At 41.4% G+C, this 20,000-nt stretch overlaps 30 non-coding genes across 30 annotated transcripts; all 30 read left to right on the forward strand.

Moving 5' to 3' along the window:
* Positions 1-694: 694 nt before the first annotated feature.
* LOC132138767 (5S ribosomal RNA) lies at positions 695-813 on the forward strand. Its single transcript, XR_009433047.1, has one exon. It is a non-coding gene; the product is annotated as a 5S ribosomal RNA (ribosomal RNA).
* Positions 814-897: 84 nt separating this feature from the next.
* LOC132138981 (5S ribosomal RNA) lies at positions 898-1,016 on the forward strand. The gene has a single exon (XR_009433254.1). It is a non-coding gene; the product is annotated as a 5S ribosomal RNA (ribosomal RNA).
* A 230-nt stretch (positions 1,017-1,246) lies between these two features.
* LOC132138461 (5S ribosomal RNA) lies at positions 1,247-1,365 on the forward strand. Its single transcript, XR_009432752.1, has one exon. It is a non-coding gene; the product is annotated as a 5S ribosomal RNA (ribosomal RNA).
* An 84-nt stretch (positions 1,366-1,449) lies between these two features.
* Positions 1,450-1,568, forward strand: LOC132138812 (5S ribosomal RNA). Its single transcript, XR_009433091.1, has one exon. It is a non-coding gene; the product is annotated as a 5S ribosomal RNA (ribosomal RNA).
* A 570-nt stretch (positions 1,569-2,138) lies between these two features.
* Positions 2,139-2,257, forward strand: LOC132138367 (5S ribosomal RNA). Its single transcript, XR_009432662.1, has one exon. It is a non-coding gene; the product is annotated as a 5S ribosomal RNA (ribosomal RNA).
* A 564-nt stretch (positions 2,258-2,821) lies between these two features.
* Positions 2,822-2,940, forward strand: LOC132138378 (5S ribosomal RNA). The gene has a single exon (XR_009432673.1). It is a non-coding gene; the product is annotated as a 5S ribosomal RNA (ribosomal RNA).
* A 432-nt stretch (positions 2,941-3,372) lies between these two features.
* On the forward strand, positions 3,373-3,491 carry LOC132138560 (5S ribosomal RNA). The gene has a single exon (XR_009432848.1). It is a non-coding gene; the product is annotated as a 5S ribosomal RNA (ribosomal RNA).
* Positions 3,492-3,575: 84 nt separating this feature from the next.
* On the forward strand, positions 3,576-3,694 carry LOC132137999 (5S ribosomal RNA). The gene has a single exon (XR_009432313.1). It is a non-coding gene; the product is annotated as a 5S ribosomal RNA (ribosomal RNA).
* A 563-nt stretch (positions 3,695-4,257) lies between these two features.
* On the forward strand, positions 4,258-4,376 carry LOC132138390 (5S ribosomal RNA). Its single transcript, XR_009432684.1, has one exon. It is a non-coding gene; the product is annotated as a 5S ribosomal RNA (ribosomal RNA).
* A 567-nt stretch (positions 4,377-4,943) lies between these two features.
* On the forward strand, positions 4,944-5,062 carry LOC132138561 (5S ribosomal RNA). The gene has a single exon (XR_009432849.1). It is a non-coding gene; the product is annotated as a 5S ribosomal RNA (ribosomal RNA).
* Positions 5,063-5,146: 84 nt separating this feature from the next.
* On the forward strand, positions 5,147-5,265 carry LOC132138000 (5S ribosomal RNA). The gene has a single exon (XR_009432314.1). It is a non-coding gene; the product is annotated as a 5S ribosomal RNA (ribosomal RNA).
* A 564-nt stretch (positions 5,266-5,829) lies between these two features.
* Positions 5,830-5,948, forward strand: LOC132138402 (5S ribosomal RNA). The gene has a single exon (XR_009432695.1). It is a non-coding gene; the product is annotated as a 5S ribosomal RNA (ribosomal RNA).
* Positions 5,949-6,517: 569 nt separating this feature from the next.
* Positions 6,518-6,636, forward strand: LOC132138413 (5S ribosomal RNA). Its single transcript, XR_009432706.1, has one exon. It is a non-coding gene; the product is annotated as a 5S ribosomal RNA (ribosomal RNA).
* A 433-nt stretch (positions 6,637-7,069) lies between these two features.
* LOC132138562 (5S ribosomal RNA) lies at positions 7,070-7,188 on the forward strand. The gene has a single exon (XR_009432850.1). It is a non-coding gene; the product is annotated as a 5S ribosomal RNA (ribosomal RNA).
* Positions 7,189-7,272: 84 nt separating this feature from the next.
* Positions 7,273-7,391, forward strand: LOC132138001 (5S ribosomal RNA). The gene has a single exon (XR_009432315.1). It is a non-coding gene; the product is annotated as a 5S ribosomal RNA (ribosomal RNA).
* A 573-nt stretch (positions 7,392-7,964) lies between these two features.
* Positions 7,965-8,083, forward strand: LOC132138425 (5S ribosomal RNA). The gene has a single exon (XR_009432717.1). It is a non-coding gene; the product is annotated as a 5S ribosomal RNA (ribosomal RNA).
* A 2,196-nt stretch (positions 8,084-10,279) lies between these two features.
* Positions 10,280-10,398, forward strand: LOC132138768 (5S ribosomal RNA). The gene has a single exon (XR_009433048.1). It is a non-coding gene; the product is annotated as a 5S ribosomal RNA (ribosomal RNA).
* An 84-nt stretch (positions 10,399-10,482) lies between these two features.
* Positions 10,483-10,601, forward strand: LOC132138982 (5S ribosomal RNA). Its single transcript, XR_009433255.1, has one exon. It is a non-coding gene; the product is annotated as a 5S ribosomal RNA (ribosomal RNA).
* Positions 10,602-10,829: 228 nt separating this feature from the next.
* On the forward strand, positions 10,830-10,948 carry LOC132138462 (5S ribosomal RNA). Its single transcript, XR_009432753.1, has one exon. It is a non-coding gene; the product is annotated as a 5S ribosomal RNA (ribosomal RNA).
* Positions 10,949-11,032: 84 nt separating this feature from the next.
* Positions 11,033-11,151, forward strand: LOC132138813 (5S ribosomal RNA). The gene has a single exon (XR_009433092.1). It is a non-coding gene; the product is annotated as a 5S ribosomal RNA (ribosomal RNA).
* A 575-nt stretch (positions 11,152-11,726) lies between these two features.
* LOC132138437 (5S ribosomal RNA) lies at positions 11,727-11,845 on the forward strand. The gene has a single exon (XR_009432729.1). It is a non-coding gene; the product is annotated as a 5S ribosomal RNA (ribosomal RNA).
* Positions 11,846-14,042: 2,197 nt separating this feature from the next.
* On the forward strand, positions 14,043-14,161 carry LOC132138769 (5S ribosomal RNA). The gene has a single exon (XR_009433049.1). It is a non-coding gene; the product is annotated as a 5S ribosomal RNA (ribosomal RNA).
* An 84-nt stretch (positions 14,162-14,245) lies between these two features.
* On the forward strand, positions 14,246-14,364 carry LOC132138983 (5S ribosomal RNA). Its single transcript, XR_009433256.1, has one exon. It is a non-coding gene; the product is annotated as a 5S ribosomal RNA (ribosomal RNA).
* A 228-nt stretch (positions 14,365-14,592) lies between these two features.
* On the forward strand, positions 14,593-14,711 carry LOC132138463 (5S ribosomal RNA). The gene has a single exon (XR_009432754.1). It is a non-coding gene; the product is annotated as a 5S ribosomal RNA (ribosomal RNA).
* Positions 14,712-14,795: 84 nt separating this feature from the next.
* On the forward strand, positions 14,796-14,914 carry LOC132138814 (5S ribosomal RNA). The gene has a single exon (XR_009433093.1). It is a non-coding gene; the product is annotated as a 5S ribosomal RNA (ribosomal RNA).
* Positions 14,915-15,483: 569 nt separating this feature from the next.
* LOC132137871 (5S ribosomal RNA) lies at positions 15,484-15,602 on the forward strand. Its single transcript, XR_009432189.1, has one exon. It is a non-coding gene; the product is annotated as a 5S ribosomal RNA (ribosomal RNA).
* Positions 15,603-16,154: 552 nt separating this feature from the next.
* On the forward strand, positions 16,155-16,273 carry LOC132138448 (5S ribosomal RNA). The gene has a single exon (XR_009432740.1). It is a non-coding gene; the product is annotated as a 5S ribosomal RNA (ribosomal RNA).
* Positions 16,274-17,356: 1,083 nt separating this feature from the next.
* Positions 17,357-17,475, forward strand: LOC132138460 (5S ribosomal RNA). Its single transcript, XR_009432751.1, has one exon. It is a non-coding gene; the product is annotated as a 5S ribosomal RNA (ribosomal RNA).
* Positions 17,476-19,671: 2,196 nt separating this feature from the next.
* LOC132138770 (5S ribosomal RNA) lies at positions 19,672-19,790 on the forward strand. Its single transcript, XR_009433050.1, has one exon. It is a non-coding gene; the product is annotated as a 5S ribosomal RNA (ribosomal RNA).
* Positions 19,791-19,874: 84 nt separating this feature from the next.
* LOC132138984 (5S ribosomal RNA) lies at positions 19,875-19,993 on the forward strand. Its single transcript, XR_009433257.1, has one exon. It is a non-coding gene; the product is annotated as a 5S ribosomal RNA (ribosomal RNA).
* The last annotated feature ends 7 nt before the right edge of the window (positions 19,994-20,000 follow it).

The raw sequence follows: 20,000 nt of genomic DNA on the forward strand, positions 1-20,000 counted from the left end.
TTAAATAGCCCTCTCTCTGCAGCAGCCTTCGCTTACGGCCATACCTGGCTATGCCTGGTTAGTACTTGGATGGGAAACCGCTTGGGAATACCAGGTGCTGAAAGCTTTTTGGAAATTTTTCAAATTTTTTTACTTTTTGGAATTTCTTCACTAATTATATAATAATCGTGCAAAAAAAAAAAAGAGTCAATGCCCGATCTCTGAATCTTAGCATGTTTGGTTCTGGTTACTACTTGGATGGGAGACTGCCTGTGAATAATACCAGGTGCTGTAAGCTTTTGGGTTTTCTTCCCTACTTATCTATTGAACTGGAGATTAGAGTGGCTGATCTTTAAATAGCCCTCTCTCTGCAGCAGCCTTCGCTTACGGCCATACCTGGCTATGCCTGGTTAGTACTTGGATGGGAAACCGCTTGGGAATACCAGGTGCTGAAAGCTTTTTGGAAATTTTTCAAAATTTTTTACTTTTTGGAATTTCTTCACTCATTATATAATAATCGTGCAAAAAAAAAAAAAAAAAGAGTCAATGCCCGATGTCTGAATCTTAGCATGTTTGGTTCTGGTTACTACTTGGATGGGAGACCGCCTGGGATTGCCAGGTGCTGTAAGCTTTTGGGTTTTCGTCCCTATTTATATAATGTACTGGAGATTACAGTGGCTGATCTTTAATTAGCCCTCTCTTTGCAGCAGCTATCGCTTACGGCCATACCAACCTGGCTATGCCCGATCTCGTCTGGTCTTGGAAGCTAAGCAGGTTTGGGCCTGGTTAGTACTTGGATGGGAGACCGCCTGGGAATACCAGGTTCTGTAAGCTTTTGGGTTTTATTCCGAACTTATATAATGAACTGGAGATTAGAGTGTCTGATCTTTAAATAGCCCTCTCTTTGCAGCAGCTTTCGCTTACGGCCATACCAACCTGGCTATGCCTGATCTCATCTGATCTCGGAAGCTAACCAGGTTTGGGCTTGGTTAGTATTTGGATGGGAGACAGCCTGGGAATACCAGGTGCTGTAAGCTTTTTGGAAAATTTTCATTAGTTATGTAATAATCTTGAAAAAAAAAAAAAAAAGAGTCAATGCCAGATCTCTGATTCTTAGCATGTTTGGTTCTGGTTACTACTTGGATGGGAGACTGCCTGGGAATAATACCAGGTGCTGTAAGCTTTAAGGTTTTCTTCCCTACCTATATATTGAACTGGAGTTTAGAGTGGCTGATCTTTAAATAGCCCTCTCTCTGCAGCAGCCTTCGCTTACGGCCATACCAACCTGGCTATGCCCGATCTCGTCTGGTCTTGGAAGCTAAGCAGGTTTGGGCCTGGTTAGTACTTGGATGGGAGACCGCCTGGGAATACCAGGTGCTGTAAGCTTTTGGGTTTTATTCCGAACTTATATAATGAACTGGAGATTAGAGTGTCTGATCTTTAAATAGCCCTCTCTTTGCAGCAGCTTTCGCTTACGGCCATACCAACCTGGCTATGCCTGATCTCGTCTGATCTCGGAAGCTAAGCAGGTTTGGGCTTGGTTAGTACTTGGATGGGAGACAGCCTGGGAATACCAGGTGCTGTAAGCTTTTTGGAAAATTTTCATTAGTTATGTAATAATCTTGAAAAAAAAAAAAAAAAGAGTCAATGCCAGATCTCTGAATCTTAGCATGTTTGGTTCTGGTTACTACTTGGATGGGAGACTGCATGGGAATAATACCAGGTGCTGTAAGCCTTTGGGTTTTCTTCCCTACTTATATATTGAACTGGAGATTAGTGTGGCTGATCTTTAAATAGCCCTCTCTCTGCAGCAGCCTTCGCTTACGGCCATACCTGGCTATGCCTGGTTAGTACTTGGATGGGAAACCGCCTGGGAATACCAGGTGCTGAAAGCTTTTTGGAAAGTTTCACAATTTTTTACTTTTTGGAATTTTTTCACTAATTATATAATAATCGTGCAAAAAAAAAAAAAAAAAAAAAAAAAGAGTCAATGCCCGATGTCTGAATCTTAGCATGTTTGGTTCTGGTTACTACTTGGATGGGAGACCGCCTGGGATTGCCAGGTGCTGTAAGCTTTTGGGTTTTCGTCCCTATTTATATAATGTACTGGAGATTACAGTGGCTGATCTTTAATTAGCCCTCTCTTTGCAGCAGCTTTCGCTTACGGCCATACCAACCTGGCTATGCCCGATCTCGTCTGATCTCGGAAGCTAAGCAGGTTTGGGCCTGGTTAGTACTTGGATGGGAGACCGCCTGGGAATACCAGGTGCTGTAAGCTTTTTGGAAAATTTTCATTAGTTATGTAATAATCTTGAAAAAAAAAAAGAGTCAATGCCAGATCTCTGAATCTTAGAATGTTTGGTTCTGGTTATTACTTGGATGGGAGACTGCCTGAGAATAATACCAGGTGCTGTAAGCTTTTGGGTTTTCTTCCCTACTTATATATTGAACTGGAGATTAGAGTGGCTGATCTTTAAATAGCCCTCTCTCTGCATTAGCCTTCGCTTACGGCCATACCTGGCTATGCCTGTTTAGTACTTGGATGGGAAACCGCCTGGGAATACCAGGTGCTGAAAGCTTTTTGGAAATTTTTCAAATTTTTTTACTTTTTGGAATTTTTTCACTAATTATATAATAATCGTGCAAAAAAAAAAAAAAAAAAAAAAAGAGTCAATGCCCGATGTCTGAATCTTAGCATGTTTGGTTCTGGTTACTACTTGGATGGGAGACCGCCTGGGATTGCCAGGTGCTGTAAGCTTTTGGGTTTTCGTCCCTATTTATATAATGTACTGGAGATTACAGTGGCTGATCTTTAATTAGCCCTCTCTTTGCAGCAGCTTTCGCTTACGGCCATACCAACCTGGCTATGCCCGATCTCGTCTGATCTCGGAAGCTAAGCAGGTTTGGGCCTGGTTAGTACTTGGATGGGAGACCGCCTGGGAATACCAGGTGCTGTAAGCTTTTGGGTTTTATTCCGAACTTATATATTGAACTGGAGATTAGAGTGGCTGATCTTTAAATAGCCCTCTCTCTGCAGCAGCCTTCGCTTACGGCCATACCTGGCTATGCCTGGTTAGTACTTGGATGGGAAACCGCCTGGGAATACCAGGTGCTGAAAGCTTTTTGGAAATTTTTCAAATTTTTTTACTTTTTGGAATTTTTTCACTAATTATATAATAATCGTGCAAAAAAAAAAAAAAAAAAAAAAAAAAAGAAAAGAGTCAATGCCCGATGTCTGAATCTTAGCATGTTTGGTTCTGGTTACTACTTGGATGGGAGACCGCCTGGGATTGCCAGGTGCTGTAAGCTTTAGGGTTTTCGTCCCTATTTATATAATGTACTGGAGATTACAGTGGCTGATCTTTAATTAGCCCTCTCTTTGCAGCAGCTTTCGCTTACGGCCATACCAACCTGGCTATGCCCGATCTCGTCTGATCTCGGAAGCTAAGCAGGTTTGGGCCTGGTTAGTACTTGGATGGGAGACCGCCTGGGATTGCCAGGTGCTGTAAGCTTTAGGGTTTTCGTCCCTATTTATATAATGTACTGGAGATTACAGTGGCTGATCTTTAATTAGCCCTCTCTTTGCAGCAGCTTTCGCTTACGGCCATACCAACCTGGCTATGCCCGATCTCGTCTGATCTCGGAAGCTAAGCAGGTTTGGGCCTGGTTAGTACTTGGATAGGAGACCGCCTGGGAATACCAGGTGCTGTAAGCTTTTTGGAAAATTTTCATTAGTTATGTAATAATCTTGAAAAAAAAAAAAGAGTCAATGCCCGATGTCTGAATCTTAGCATGTTTGGTTCTGGTTATTACTTGGATGGGAGACTGCCTGAGAATAATACCAGGTGCTGTAAGCTTTTGGGTTTTCTTCCCTACTTATATATTGAACTGGAGATTAGAGTGGCTGATCTTTAAATAGCCCTCTCTCTGCAGCAGCCTTCGCTTACGGCCATACCTGGCTATGCCTGGTTAGTACTTGGATGGGAAACCGCCTGGGAATACCAGGTGCTGAAAGCTTTTTGGAAATTTTTCAAATTTTTTTACTTTTTGGACTTTTTTCACTAATTATATAATAATCGTGCAAAAAAAAAAAAAAAAGAAAAGAGTCAATGCCCGATGTCTGAATCTTAGCATGTTTGGTTCTGGTTACTACTTGGATGGGAGACCGCCTGGGATTGCCAGGTGCTGTAAGCTTTAGGGTTTTCGTCCCTATTTATATAATGTACTGGAGATTACAGTGGCTGATCTTTAATTAGCCCTCTCTTTGCAGCAGCTTTCGCTTACGGCCATACCAACCTGGCTATGCCCGATCTCGTCTGATCTCGGAAGCTAAGCAGGTTTGGGCCTGGTTAGTACTTGGATGGGAGACCGCCTGGGAATACCAGGTGCTGTAAGCTTTTTGGAAAATTTTCATTAGTTATGTAATAATCTTGAAAAAAAAAAAAGGAGTCAATGCCAGATCTCTGAATCTTAGAATGTTTGGTTCTGGTTATTACTTGGATGGGAGACTGCCTGAGAATAATACCAGGTGCTGTAAGCTTTTGGGTTCTCTTCCCTACTTATATATTGAACTGGAGATTAGAGTGGCTGATCTTTAAATAGCCCTCTCTCTGCAGCAGCCTTCGCTTACGGCCATACCTGGCTATGCCTGTTTAGTACTTGGATGGGAAACCGCCTGGGAATACCAGGTGCTGAAAGCTTTTTGGAAATTTTTCAAATTTTTTTTACTTTTTGGAATTTTTTCACTAATTATATAATAATCGTGCAAAAAAAAAAAAAAAAAAAAAAAGAGTCAATGCCCGATGTCTGAATCTTAGCATGTTTGGTTCTGGTTACTACTTGGATGGGAGACCGCCTGGGATTGCCAGGTGCTGTAAGCTTTTGGGTTTTCGTCCCTATTTATATAATGTACTGGAGATTACAGTGGCTGATCTTTAATTAGCCCTCTCTTTGCAGCAGCTTTCGCTTACGGCCATACCAACCTGGCTATGCCCGATCTCGTCTGATCTCGGAAGCTAAGCAGGTTTGGGCCTGGTTAGTACTTGGATGGGAGACCGCCTGGGATTGCCAGGTGCTGTAAGCTTTAGGGTTTTCGTCCCTATTTATATAATGTACTGGAGATTACAGTGGCTGATCTTTAATTAGCCCTCTCTTTGCAGCAGCTTTCGCTTACGGCCATACCAACCTGGCTATGCCCGATCTCGTCTGATCTCGGAAGCTAAGCAGGTTTGGGCCTGGTTAGTACTTGGATAGGAGACCGCCTGGGAATACCAGGTGCTGTAAGCTTTTTGGAAAATTTTCATTAGTTATGTAATAATCTTGAAAAAAAAAAAAGAGTCAATGCCCGATGTCTGAATCTTAGCATGTTTGGTTCTGGTTATTACTTGGATGGGAGACTGCCTGAGAATAATACCAGGTGCTGTAAGCTTTTGGGTTTTCTTCCCTACTTATATATTGAACTGGAGATTAGAGTGGCTGATCTTTAAATAGCCCTCTCTCTGCAGCAGCCTTCGCTTACGGCCATACCTGGCTATGCCTGGTTAGTACTTGGATGGGAAACCGCCTGGGAATACCAGGTGCTGAAAGCTTTTTGGAAATTTTTCAAATTTTTTTACTTTTTGGAAATTTTTTCACTAATTATATAATAATCGTGCAAAAAAAAAAAAAAAAGAAAAGAGTCAATGCCCGATGTCTGAATCTTAGCATGTTTGGTTCTGGTTACTACTTGGATGGGAGACCGCCTGGGATTGCCAGGTGCTGTAAGCTTTAGGGTTTTCGTCCCTATTTATATAATGTACTGGAGATTACAGTGGCTGATCTTTAATTAGCCCTCTCTTTGCAGCAGCTTTCGCTTACGGCCATACCAACCTGGCTATGCCCGATCTCGTCTGATCTCGGAAGCTAAGCAGGTTTGGGCCTGGTTAGTACTTGGATGGGAGACCGCCTGGGAATACCAGGTGCTGTAAGCTTTTTGGAAAATTTTCATTAGTTATGTAATAATCTTGAAAAAAAAAAAAGGAGTCAATGCCAGATCTCTGAATCTTAGAATGTTTGGTTCTGGTTATTACTTGGATGGGAGACTGCCTGAGAATAATACCAGGTGCTGTAAGCTTTTGGGTTCTCTTCCCTACTTATATATTGAACTGGAGATTAGAGTGGCTGATCTTTAAATAGCCCTCTCTCTGCAGCAGCCTTCGCTTACGGCCATACCTGGCTATGCCTGTTTAGTACTTGGATGGGAAACCGCCTGGGAATACCAGGTGCTGAAAGCTTTTTGGAAATTTTTCAAATTTTTTTTACTTTTTGGAATTTTTTCACTAATTATATAATAATCGTGCAAAAAAAAAAAAAAAAAAAAAAAAAGAGTCAATGCCCGATGTCTGAATCTTAGCATGTTTGGTTCTGGTTACTACTTGGATGGGAGACCGCCTGGGATTGCCAGGTGCTGTAAGCTTTTGGGTTTTCGTCCCTATTTATATAATGTACTGGAGATTACAGTGGCTGATCTTTAATTAGCCCTCTCTTTGCAGCAGCTTTCGCTTACGGCCATACCAACCTGGCTATGCCCGATCTCGTCTGATCTCGGAAGCTAAGCAGGTTTGGGCCTGGTTAGTACTTGGATGGGAGACCGCCTGGGAATACCAGGTGCTGTAAGCTTTTGGGTTTTATTCCGAACTTATATATTGAACTGGAGATTAGAGTGGCTGATCTTTAAATAGCCCTCTCTCTGCAGCAGCCTTCGCTTACGGCCATACCTGGCTATGCCTGGTTAGTACTTGGATGGGAAACCGCCTGGGAATACCAGGTGCTGAAAGCTTTTTGGAAATTTTTCAAATTTTTTTACTTTTTGGAATTTTTTCACTAATTATATAATAATCGTGCAAAAAAAAAAAAAAAAAAAAAAAAAAAAGAAAAGAGTCAATGCCCGATGTCTGAATCTTAGCATGTTTGGTTCTGGTTACTACTTGGATGGGAGACCGCCTGGGATTGCCAGGTGCTGTAAGCTTTAGGGTTTTCGTCCCTATTTATATAATGTACTGGAGATTACAGTGGCTGATCTTTAATTAGCCCTCTCTTTGCAGCAGCTTTCGCTTACGGCCATACCAACCTGGCTATGCCCGATCTCGTCTGATCTCGGAAGCTAAGCAGGTTTGGGCCTGGTTAGTACTTGGATGGGAGACCGCCTGGGATTGCCAGGTGCTGTAAGCTTTAGGGTTTTCGTCCCTATTTATATAATGTACTGGAGATTACAGTGGCTGATCTTTAATTAGCCCTCTCTTTGCAGCAGCTTTCGCTTACGGCCATACCAACCTGGCTATGCCCGATCTCGTCTGATCTCGGAAGCTAAGCAGGTTTGGGCCTGGTTAGTACTTGGATAGGAGACCGCCTGGGAATACCAGGTGCTGTAAGCTTTTTGGAAAATTTTCATTAGTTATGTAATAATCTTGAAAAAAAAAAAAGAGTCAATGCCCGATGTCTGAATCTTAGCATGTTTGGTTCTGGTTATTACTTGGATGGGAGACTGCCTGAGAATAATACCAGGTGCTGTAAGCTTTTGGGTTTTCTTCCCTACTTATATATTGAACTGGAGATTAGAGTGGCTGATCTTTAAATAGCCCTCTCTCTGCAGCAGCCTTCGCTTACGGCCATACCTGGCTATGCCTGGTTAGTACTTGGATGGGAAACCGCCTGGGAATACCAGGTGCTGAAAGCTTTTTGGAAATTTTTCAAATTTTTTTACTTTTTGGAATTTTTTCACTAATTATATAATAATCGTGCAAAAAAAAAAAAAAAAAAAAAAAAAAGAAAAGAGTCAATGCCCGATGTCTGAATCTTAGCATGTTTGGTTCTGGTTACTACTTGGATGGGAGACCGCCTGGGATTGCCAGGTGCTGTAAGCTTTAGGGTTTTCGTCCCTATTTATATAATGTACTGGAGATTACAGTGGCTGATCTTTAATTAGCCCTCTCTTTGCAGCAGCTTTCGCTTACGGCCATACCAACCTGGCTATGCCCGATCTCGTCTGATCTCGGAAGCTAAGCAGGTTTGGGCCTGGTTAGTACTTGGATGGGAGACCGCCTGGGAATACCAGGTGCTGTAAGCTTTTTGGAAAATTTTCATTAGTTATGTAATAATCTTGAAAAAAAAAAAAGGAGTCAATGCCAGATCTCTGAATCTTAGAATGTTTGGTTCTGGTTATAACTTGGATGGGAGACTGCCTGAGAATAATACCAGGTGCTGTAAGCTTTTGGGTTTTCTTCCCTACTTATATATTGAACTGGAGATTAGAGTGGCTGATCTTTAAATAGCCCTCTCTCTGCAGCAGCCTTCGCTTACGGCCATACCTGGCTATGCCTGTTTAGTACTTGGATGGGAAACCGCCTGGGAATACCAGGTGCTGAAAGCTTTTTGGAAATTTTTCAAATTTTTTTACTTTTTGGAATTTTTTCACTAATTATATAATAATCGTGCAAAAAAAAAAAAAGAGTCAATGCCCGATGTCTGAATCTTAGCATATTTGGTTCTGGTTACTACTTGGATGGGAGACCGCCTGGGAATACCAGGTGCTGAAAGCTTTTTGGAAATGTTTCACAATTTTTTACTTTTTGGAATTTTTTCACTAATTATATAATAATCGTGCAAAAAAAAAAAAGAGTCAATGCCCGATCTCTGAATCTTAGCATGTTTGGTTCTGGTTACTACTTGGATGGGAGACTGCCTGGGAATAATACCAGGTGCTGTAAGCTTTTGGGTTTTCTTCCCTACTTATATATTGAACTGGAGATTAGAGTGGCTGATCTTTAAATAGCCCTCTCTCTGCAGCAGCCTTCGCTTACGGCCATACCTGGCTATGCCTGGTTAGTACATGGATGGGAAACCGCTTGGGAATACCAGGTGCTGAAAGCTTTTTGGAAATTTTTCAAAATTTTTTACTTTTTGGAATTTCTTCACTCATTATATAATATTCGTGCAAAAAAAAAAAAAGAGTCAATGCCCAATGTCTGAATCTTAGCATATTTGGTTCTGGTTACTACTTGGATGGGAGACCGCCTGGGAATACCAGGTGCTGTAAGCTTTTTGGAAAATTTTCATTAGTTATGTAATAATCTTGAAAAAAAAAAAAAAAAGAGTCAATGCCATATCTCTGAATCTTAGCATGTTTGGTTCTGGTTACTACTTGGATGGGAGACTGCCTGTGAATAATACCAGGTGCTGTAAGCTTTTGGGTTTTCTTCCCTACTTATATATTGAACTGGAGATTAGAGTGGCTGATCTTTAAATAGCCCTCTCTCTGCAGCAGCCTTCGCTTACGGCCATACCTGGCTATGCCTGGTTAGTACTTGGATGGGAAACCGCCTGGGAAAACCAGGTGCTGAAAGCTTTTTGGAAATGTTTCACAATTTTTTACTTTTTGGAGTTTTTTCACTAATTATATAATAATCGTGCAAAAAAAAAAAAAGAGTCAATGCCCGATCTCTGAATCTTAGCATGTTTGGTTCTGGTTACTACTTGGATGGGAGACCGCCTGGGATTGCTAGGTGCTGTAAGCTTTTGGGTTTTCGTCCCTACTTATATATTGAACTGGAGATTAGAGTGGCTGATCTTTAAATAGCCCTCTCTCTGCAGCAGCCTTCGCTTACGGCCATACCTGGCTATGCCTGGTTAGTACTTGGATGGGAAACCGCTTGGGAATACCAGGTGCTGAAAGCTTTTTGGAAATTTTTCAAAATTTTTTACTTTTTGGAATTTCTTCACTAATTATATAATAATCGTGCAAAAAAAAAAAAAAGAGTCAATGCCCGATCTCTGAATCTTAGCATGTTTGGTTCTGGTTACTACTTGGATGGGAGACTGCCTGTGAATAATACCAGGTGCTGTAAGCTTTTGGGTTTTCTTCCCTACTTATCTATTGAACTGGAGATTAGAGTGGCTGATCTTTAAATAGCCCTCTCTCTGCAGCAGCCTTCGCTTACGGCCATACCTGGCTATGCCTGGTTAGTACTTGGATGGGAAACCGCTTGGGAATACCAGGTGCTGAAAGCTTTTTGGAAATTTTTCAAAATTTTTTACTTTTTGGAATTTCTTCACTCATTATATAATAATCGTGCAAAAAAAAAAAAAAAAGAGTCAATGCCCGATGTCTGAATCTTAGCATGTTTGGTTCTGGTTACTACTTGGATGGGAGACTGCCTGGGATTGCCAGGTGCTGTAAGCTTTTGGGTTTTCGTCCCTATTTATATAATGTACTGGAGATTACAGTGGCTGATCTTTAATTAGCCCTCTCCTTGCAGCAGCTATCGCTTACGGCCATACCAACCTGGCTATGCCCGATCTCGTCTGGTCTTGGAAGCTAAGCAGGTTTGGGCCTGGTTAGTACTTGGATGGGAGACCGCCTGGGAATACCAGGTTCTGTAAGCTTTTGGGTTTTATTCCGAACTTATATAATGAACTGGAGATTAGAGTGTCTGATCTTTAAATAGCCCTCTCTTTGCAGCAGCTTTCGCTTACGGCCATACCAACCTGGCTATGCCTGATCTCATCTGATCTCGGAAGCTAACCAGGTTTGGGCTTGGTTAGTATTTGGATGGGAGACAGCCTGGGAATACCAGGTGCTGTAAGCTTTTTGGAAAATTTTCATTAGTTATGTAATAATCTTGAAAAAAAAAAAAAAGAGTCAATGCCAGATCTCTGAACCTTAGCATGTTTGGTTCTGGTTACTACTTGGATGGGAGACTGCCTGGGAATAATACCAGGTGCTGTAAGCTTTTGGGTTTTCTTCCCTACCTATATATTGAACTGGAGATTAGAGTGGCTGATCTTTAAATAGCCCTCTCTCTGCAGCAGCCTTCGCTTACGGCCATACCAACCTGGCTATGCCCGATCTCGTCTGGTCTTGGAAGCTAAGCAGGTTTGGGCCTGGTTAGTACTTGGATGGGAGACCGCCTGGGAATACCAGGTGCTGTAAGCTTTTGGGTTTTATTCCGAACTTATATAATGAACTGGAGATTAGAGTGTCTGATCTTTAAATAGCCCTCTCTTTGCAGCAGCTTTCGCTTACGGCCATACCAACCTGGCTATGCCTGATCTCGTCTGATCTCGGAAGCTAAGCAGGTTTGGGCTTGGTTAGTACTTGGATGGGAGACAGCCTGGGAATACCAGGTGCTGTAAGCTTTTTGGAAAATTTTCATTAGTTATGTAATAATCTTGAAAAAAAAAAAAAAAGAGTCAATGCCAGATCTCTGAATCTTAGCATGTTTGGTTCTGGTTACTACTTGGATGGGAGACTGCATGGGAATAATACCAGGTGCTGTAAGCTTTTGGGTTTTCTTCCCTACTTATATATTGAACTGGAGATTAGTGTGGCTGATCTTTAAATAGCCCTCTCTCTGCAGCAGCCTTCGCTTACGGCCATACCTGGCTATGCCTGGTTAGTACTTGGATGGGAAACCGCCTGGGAATACCAGGTGCTGAAAGCTTTTTGGAAATTTTTCAAATTTTTTTACTTTTTGGAATTTTTTCACTAATTATATAATAATCGTGCAAAAAAAAAAAAAAAAAAAAAAAAAGAAAAGAGTCAATGCCCGATGTCTGAATCTTAGCATGTTTGGTTCTGGTTACTACTTGGATGGGAGACCGCCTGGGATTGCCAGGTGCTGTAAGCTTTAGGGTTTTCGTCCCTATTTATATAATGTACTGGAGATTACAGTGGCTGATCTTTAATTAGCCCTCTCTTTGCAGCAGCTTTCGCTTACGGCCATACCAACCTGGCTATGCCCGATCTCGTCTGATCTCGGAAGCTAAGCAGGTTTGGGCCTGGTTAGTACTTGGATGGGAGACCGCCTGGGAATACCAGGTGCTGTAAGCTTTTTGGAAAATTTTCATTAGTTATGTAATAATCTTGAAAAAAAAAAAAGGAGTCAATGCCAGATCTCTGAATCTTAGAATGTTTGGTTCTGGTTATAACTTGGATGGGAGACTGCCTGAGAATAATACCAGGTGCTGTAAGCTTTTGGGTTTTCTTCCCTACTTATATATTGAACTGGAGATTAGAGTGGCTGATCTTTAAATAGCCCTCTCTCTGCAGCAGCCTTCGCTTACGGCCATACCTGGCTATGCCTGTTTAGTACTTGGATGGGAAACCGCCTGGGAATACCAGGTGCTGAAAGCTTTTTGGAAATTTTTCAAATTTTTTTACTTTTTGGAATTTTTTCACTAATTATATAATAATCGTGCAAAAAAAAAAAAAGAGTCAATGCCCGATGTCTGAATCTTAGCATATTTGGTTCTGGTTACTACTTGGATGGGAGACCGCCTGGGAATACCAGGTGCTGAAAGCTTTTTGGAAATGTTTCACAATTTTTTACTTTTTGGAATTTTTTCACTAATTATATAATAATCGTGCAAAAAAAAAAAAGAGTCAATGCCCGATCTCTGAATCTTAGCATGTTTGGTTCTGGTTACTACTTGGATGGGAGACTGCCTGGGAATAATACCAGGTGCTGTAAGCTTTTGGGTTTTCTTCCCTACTTATATATTGAACTGGAGATTAGAGTGGCTGATCTTTAAATAGCCCTCTCTCTGCAGCAGCCTTCGCTTACGGCCATACCTGGCTATGCCTGGTTAGTACATGGATGGGAAACCGCTTGGGAATACCAGGTGCTGAAAGCTTTTTGGAAATTTTTCAAAATTTTTTACTTTTTGGAATTTCTTCACTCATTATATAATATTCGTGCAAAAAAAAAAAAAGAGTCAATGCCCAATGTCTGAATCTTAGCATATTTGGTTCTGGTTACTACTTGGATGGGAGACCGCCTGGGAATACCAGGTGCTGTAAGCTTTTTGGAAAATTTTCATTAGTTATGTAATAATCTTGAAAAAAAAAAAAAAAAGAGTCAATGCCATATCTCTGAATCTTAGCATGTTTGGTTCTGGTTACTACTTGGATGGGAGACTGCCTGTGAATAATACCAGGTGCTGTAAGCTTTTGGGTTTTCTTCCCTACTTATATATTGAACTGGAGATTAGAGTGGCTGATCTTTAAATAGCCCTCTCTCTGCAGCAGCCTTCGCTTACGGCCATACCTGGCTATGCCTGGTTAGTACTTGGATGGGAAACCGCCTGGGAAAACCAGGTGCTGAAAGCTTTTTGGAAATGTTTCACAATTTTTTACTTTTTGGAGTTTTTTCACTAATTATATAATAATCGTGCAAAAAAAAAAAAAGAGTCAATGCCCGATCTCTGAATCTTAGCATGTTTGGTTCTGGTTACTACTTGGATGGGAGACCGCCTGGGATTGCTAGGTGCTGTAAGCTTTTGGGTTTTCGTCCCTACTTATATATTGAACTGGAGATTAGAGTGGCTGATCTTTAAATAGCCCTCTCTCTGCAGCAGCCTTCGCTTACGGCCATACCTGGCTATGCCTGGTTAGTACTTGGATGGGAAACCGCTTGGGAATACCAGGTGCTGAAAGCTTTTTGGAAATTTTTCAAAATTTTTTACTTTTTGGAATTTCTTCACTAATTATATAATAATCGTGCAAAAAAAAAAAAAAGAGTCAATGCCCGATCTCTGAATCTTAGCATGTTTGGTTCTGGTTACTACTTGGATGGGAGACTGCCTGTGAATAATACCAGGTGCTGTAAGCTTTTGGGTTTTCTTCCCTACTTATCTATTGAACTGGAGATTAGAGTGGCTGATCTTTAAATAGCCCTCTCTCTGCAGCAGCCTTCGCTTACGGCCATACCTGGCTATGCCTGGTTAGTACTTGGATGGGAAACCGCTTGGGAATACCAGGTGCTGAAAGCTTTTTGGAAATTTTTCAAAATTTTTTACTTTTTGGAATTTCTTCACTCATTATATAATAATCGTGCAAAAAAAAAAAAAAAAAGAGTCAATGCCCGATGTCTGAATCTTAGCATGTTTGGTTCTGGTTACTACTTGGATGGGAGACTGCCTGGGATTGCCAGGTGCTGTAAGCTTTTGGGTTTTCGTCCCTATTTATATAATGTACTGGAGATTACAGTGGCTGATCTTTAATTAGCCCTCTCCTTGCAGCAGCTATCGCTTACGGCCATACCAACCTGGCTATGCCCGATCTCGTCTGGTCTTGGAAGCTAAGCAGGTTTGGGCCTGGTTAGTACTTGGATGGGAGACCGCCTGGGAATACCAGGTTCTGTAAGCTTTTGGGTTTTATTCCGAACTTATATAATGAACTGGAGATTAGAGTGTCTGATCTTTAAATAGCCCTCTCTTTGCAGCAGCTTTCGCTTACGGCCATACCAACCTGGCTATGCCTGATCTCATCTGATCTCGGAAGCTAACCAGGTTTGGGCTTGGTTAGTATTTGGATGGGAGACAGCCTGGGAATACCAGGTGCTGTAAGCTTTTTGGAAAATTTTCATTAGTTATGTAATAATCTTGAAAAAAAAAAAAAAGAGTCAATGCCAGATCTCTGAACCTTAGCATGTTTGGTTCTGGTTACTACTTGGATGGGAGACTGCCTGGGAATAATACCAGGTGCTGTAAGCTTTTGGGTTTTCTTCCCTACCTATATATTGAACTGGAGATTAGAGTGGCTGATCTTTAAATAGCCCTCTCTCTGCAGCAGCCTTCGCTTACGGCCATACCAACCTGGCTATGCCCGATCTCGTCTGGTCTTGGAAGCTAAGCAGGTTTGGGCCTGGTTAGTACTTGGATGGGAGACCGCCTGGGAATACCAGGTGCTGTAAGCTTTTGGGTTTTATTCCGAACTTATATAATGAACTGGAGATTAGAGTGTCTGATCTTTAAATAGCCCTCTCTTTGCAGCAGCTTTCGCTTACGGCCATACCAACCTGGCTATGCCTGATCTCGTCTGATCTCGGAAGCTAAGCAGGTTTGGGCTTGGTTAGTACTTGGATGGGAGACAGCCTGGGAATACCAGGTGCTGTAAGCTTTTTGGAAAATTTTCATTAGTTATGTAATAATCTTGAAAAAAAAAAAAAAAGAGTCAATGCCAGATCTCTGAATCTTAGCATGTTTGGTTCTGGTTACTACTTGGATGGGAGACTGCATGGGAATAATACCAGGTGCTGTAAGCTTTTGGGTTTTCTTCCCTACTTATATATTGAACTGGAGATTAGTGTGGCTGATCTTTAAATAGCCCTCTCTCTGCAGCAGCCTTCGCTTACGGCCATACCTGGCTATGCCTGGTTAGTACTTGGATGGGAAACCGCCTGGGAATACCAGGTGCTGAAAGCTTTTTGGAAAGTTTCACAATTTTTTACTTTTTGGAATTTTTTCACTAATTATATAATAATCGTGCAAAAAAAAAAAAAAAAAAAAAAAAAGAGTCAATGCCCGATGTCTGAATCTTAGCATGTTTGGTTCTGGTTACTACTTGGATGGGAGACCGCCTGGGATTGCCAGGTGCTGTAAGCTTTTGGGTTTTCGTCCCTATTTATATAATGTACTGGAGATTACAGTGGCTGATCTTTAATTAGCCCTCTCTTTGCAGCAGCTTTCGCTTACGGCCATACCAACCTGGCTATGCCCGATCTCGTCTGATCTCGGAAGCTAAGCAGGTTTGGGCCTGGTTAGTACTTGGATGGGAGACCGCCTGGGAATACCAGGTGCTGTAAACTTTTTGGAAAATTTTCATTAGTTATGTAATAATCTTGAAAAAAAAAAAGAGTCAATGCCAGATCTCTGAATCTTAGAATGTTTGGTTCTGGTTATTACTTGGATGGGAGACTGCCTGAGAATAATACCAGGTGCTGTAAGCTTTTGGGTTTTCTTCCCTACTTATATATTGAACTGGAGATTAGAGTGGCTGATCTTTAAATAGCCCTCTCTCTGCAGCAGCCTTCGCTTACGGCCATACCTGGCTATGCCTGTTTAGTACTTGGATGGGAAACCGCCTGGGAATACCAATTTTGGAAATTTTTCAAATTTTTTTACTTTTTGGAATTTTTTCACTAATTATATAATAATCGTGCAAAAAAAAAAAAAAAAAAAAAAAGAGTCAATGCCCGATGTCTGAATCTTAGCATGTTTGGTTCTGGTTACTACTTGGATGGGAGACCGCCTGGGATTGCCAGGTGCTGTAAGCTTTTGGGTTTTCGTCCCTATTTATATAATGTACTGGAGATTACAGTGGCTGATCTTTAATTAGCCCTCTCTTTGCAGCAGCTTTCGCTTACGGCCATACCAACCTGGCTATGCCCGATCTCGTCTGATCTCGGAAGCTAAGCAGGTTTGGGCCTGGTTAGTACTTGGATGGGAGACCGCCTGGGAATACCAGGTGCTGTAAGCTTTTGGGTTTTATTCCGAACTTATATATTGAACTGGAGATTAGAGTGGCTGATCTTTAAATAGCCCTCTCTCTGCAGCAGCCTTCGCTTACGGCCATACCTGGCTATGCCTGGTTAGTACTTGGATGGGAAACCGCCTGGGAATACCAGGTGCTGAAAGCTTTTTGGAAATTTTTCAAATTTTTTTACTTTTTGGAATTTTTTCACTAATTATATAATAATCGTGCAAAAAAAAAAAAAAAAAAAAAAAAAGAAAAGAGTCAATGCCCGATGTCTGAATCTTAGCATGTTTGGTTCTGGTTACTACTTGGATGGGAGACCGCCTGGGATTGCCAGGTGCTGTAAGCTTTAGGGTTTTCGTCCCTATTTATATAATGTACTGGAGATTACAGTGGCTGATCTTTAATTAGCCCTCTCTTTGCAGCAGCTTTCGCTTACGGCCATACCAACCTGGCTATGCCCGATCTCGTCTGATCTCGGAAGCTAAGCAGGTTTGGGACCGCCTGGGAATACCAGGTGCTGTAAGCTTTTTGGAAAATTTTCATTAGTTATGTAATAATCTTGAAAAAAAAAAAAAAAGAGTCAATGCCAGATCTCTGAATCTTAGAATGTTTGGTTCTGGTTATTACTTGGATGGGAGACTGCCTGAGAATAATACCAGGTGCTGTAAGCTTTTGGGTTTTCTTCCCTACTTATATATTGAACTGGAGATTAGAGTGGCTGATCTTTAAATAGCCCTCTCTCTGCAGCAGCCTTCGCTTACGGCCATACCTGGCTATGCCTGTTTAGTACTTGGATGGGAAACCGCCTGGGAATACCAGGTGCTGAAAGCTTTTTGGAAATTTTTCAAATTTTTTTACTTTTTGGAATTTTTTCACTAATTATATAATAATTGTGCAAAAAAAAAAAAGAGTCAATGCCCGATGTCTGAATCTTAGCATGTTTGGTTCTGGTTACTACTTGGATGGGAGACCGCCTGGGATTGCCAGGTGCTGTAAGCTTTTGGGTTTTCGTCCCTATTTATATAATGTACTGGAGATTACAGTGGCTGATCTTTAATTAGCCCTCTCTTTGCAGCAGCTTTCGCTTACGGCCATACCAACCTGGCTATGCCCGATCTCGTCTGATCTCGGAAGCTAAGCAGGTTTGGGCCTGGTTAGTACTTGGATGGGAGACCGCCTGGGAATACCAGGTGCTGTAAGCTTTTTGGAAAATTTTCATTAGTTATGTAATAATCTTGAAAAAAAAAAAAGAGTCAATGCCAGATCTCTGAATCTTAGAATGTTTGGTTCTGGTTATTACTTGGATGGGAGACTGCCTGAGAATAATACCAGGTGCTGTAAGCTTTTGGGTTTTCTTCCCTACTTATATATTGAACTGGAGATTAGAGTGGCTGATCTTTAAATAGCCCTCTCTCTGCAGCAGCCTTCGCTTACGGCCATACCTGGCTATGCCTGTTTAGTACTTGGATGGGAAACCGCCTGGGAATACCAGGTGCTGAAAGCTTTTTGGAAATTTTTCAAATTTTTTTACTTTTTGGAATTTTTTCACTAATTATATAATAATCGTGCAAAAAAAAAAAAAGAGTCAATGCCCGATGTCTGAATCTTAGCATATTTGGTTCTGGTTACTACTTGGATGGGAGACCGCCTGGGAATACCAGGTGCTGAAAGCTTTTTGGAAATGTTTCACAATTTTTTACTTTTTGGAATTTTTTCACTAATTATATAATAATCGTGCAAAAAAAAAAAAGAGTCAATGCCCGATCTCTGAATCTTAGCATGTTTGGTTCTGGTTACTACTTGGATGGGAGACTGCCTGGGAATAATACCAGGTGCTGTAAGCTTTTGGGTTTTCTTCCCTACTTATATATTGAACTGGAGATTAGAGTGGCTGATCTTTAAATAGCCCTCTCTCTGCAGCAGCCTTCGCTTACGGCCATACCTGGCTATGCCTGGTTAGTACATGGATGGGAAACCGCTTGGGAATACCAGGTGCTGAAAGCTTTTTGGAAATTTTTCAAAATTTTTTACTTTTTGGAATTTCTTCACTCATTATATAATATTCGTGCAAAAAAAAAAAAAGAGTCAATGCCCAATGTCTGAATCTTAGCATATTTGGTTCTGGTTACTACTTGGATGGGAGACCGCCTGGGAATACCAGGTGCTGTAAGCTTTTTGGAAAATTTTCATTAGTTATGTAATAATCTTGAAAAAAAAAAAAAAAAGAGTCAATGCCATATCTCTGAATCTTAGCATGTTTGGTTCTGGTTACTACTTGGAATGGAGACTGCCTGTGAATAATACCAGGTGCTGTAAGCTTTTGGGTTTTCTTCCCTACTTATATATTGAACTGGAGATTAGAGTGGCTGATCTTTAAATAGCCCTCTCTCTGCAGCAGCCTTCGCTTACGGCCATACCTGGCTATGCCTGGTTAGTACTTGGATGGGAAACCGCCTGGGAAAACCAGGTGCTGAAAGCTTTTTGGAAATGTTTCACAATTTTTTACTTTTTGGAGTTTTTTCACTAATTATATAATAATCGTGCAAAAAAAAAAAAAGAGTCAATGCCCGATCTCTGAATCTTAGCATGTTTGGTTCTGGTTACTACTTGGATGGGAGACCGCCTGGGATTGCTAGGTGCTGTAAGCTTTTGGGTTTTCGTCCCTACTTATATATTGAACTGGAGATTAGAGTGGCTGATCTTTAAATAGCCCTCTCTCTGCAGCAGCCTTCGCTTACGGCCATACCTGGCTATGCCTGGTTAGTACTTGGATGGGAAACCGCTTGGGAATACCAGGTGCTGAAAGCTTTTTGGAAATTTTTCAAAATTTTTTACTTTTTGGAATTTCTTCACTAATTATATAATAATCGTGCAAAAAAAAAAAAAAGAGTCAATGCCCGATCTCTGAATCTTAGCATGTTTGGTTCTGGTTACTACTTGGATGGGAGACTGCCTGTGAATAATACCAGGTGCTGTAAGCTTTTGGGTTTTCTTCCCTACTTATCTATTGAACTGGAGATTAGAGTGGCTGATCTTTAAATAGCCCTCTCTCTGCAGCAGCCTTCGCTTACGGCCATACCTGGCTATGCCTGGTTAGTACTTGGATGGGAAACCGCTTGGGAATACCAGGTGCTGAAAGCTTTTTGGAAATTTTTCAAAATTTTTTACTTTTTGGAATTTCTTCACTCATTATATAATAATCGTGCAAAAAAAAAAAAAAAAAGAGTCAATGCCCGATGTCTGAATCTTAGCATGTTTGGTTCTGGTTACTACTTGGATGGGAGACTGCCTGGGATTGCCAGGTGCTGTAAGCTTTTGGGTTTTCGTCCCTATTTATATAATGTACTGGAGATTACAGTGGCTGATCTTTAATTAGCCCTCTCCTTGCAGCAGCTATCGCTTACGGCCATACCAACCTGGCTATGCCCGATCTCGTCTGGTCTTGGAAGCTAAGCAGGTTTGGGCCTGGTTAGTACTTGGATGGGAGACCGCCTGGGAATACCAGGTTCTGTAAGCTTTTGGGTTTTATTCCGAACTTATATAATGAACTGGAGATTAGAGTGTCTGATCTTTAAATAGCCCTCTCTTTGCAGCAGCTTTCGCTTACGGCCATACCAACCTGGCTATGCCTGATCTCATCTGATCTCGGAAGCTAACCAGGTTTGGGCTTGGTTAGTATTTGGATGGGAGACAGCCTGGGAATACCAGGTGCTGTAAGCTTTTTGGA

Source organism: Carassius carassius, unplaced genomic scaffold (genome assembly GCF_963082965.1).
Source record: "Carassius carassius unplaced genomic scaffold, fCarCar2.1 SCAFFOLD_57, whole genome shotgun sequence".
In the NCBI taxonomy this organism is placed as follows: domain Eukaryota; kingdom Metazoa; phylum Chordata; class Actinopteri; order Cypriniformes; family Cyprinidae; genus Carassius; species Carassius carassius.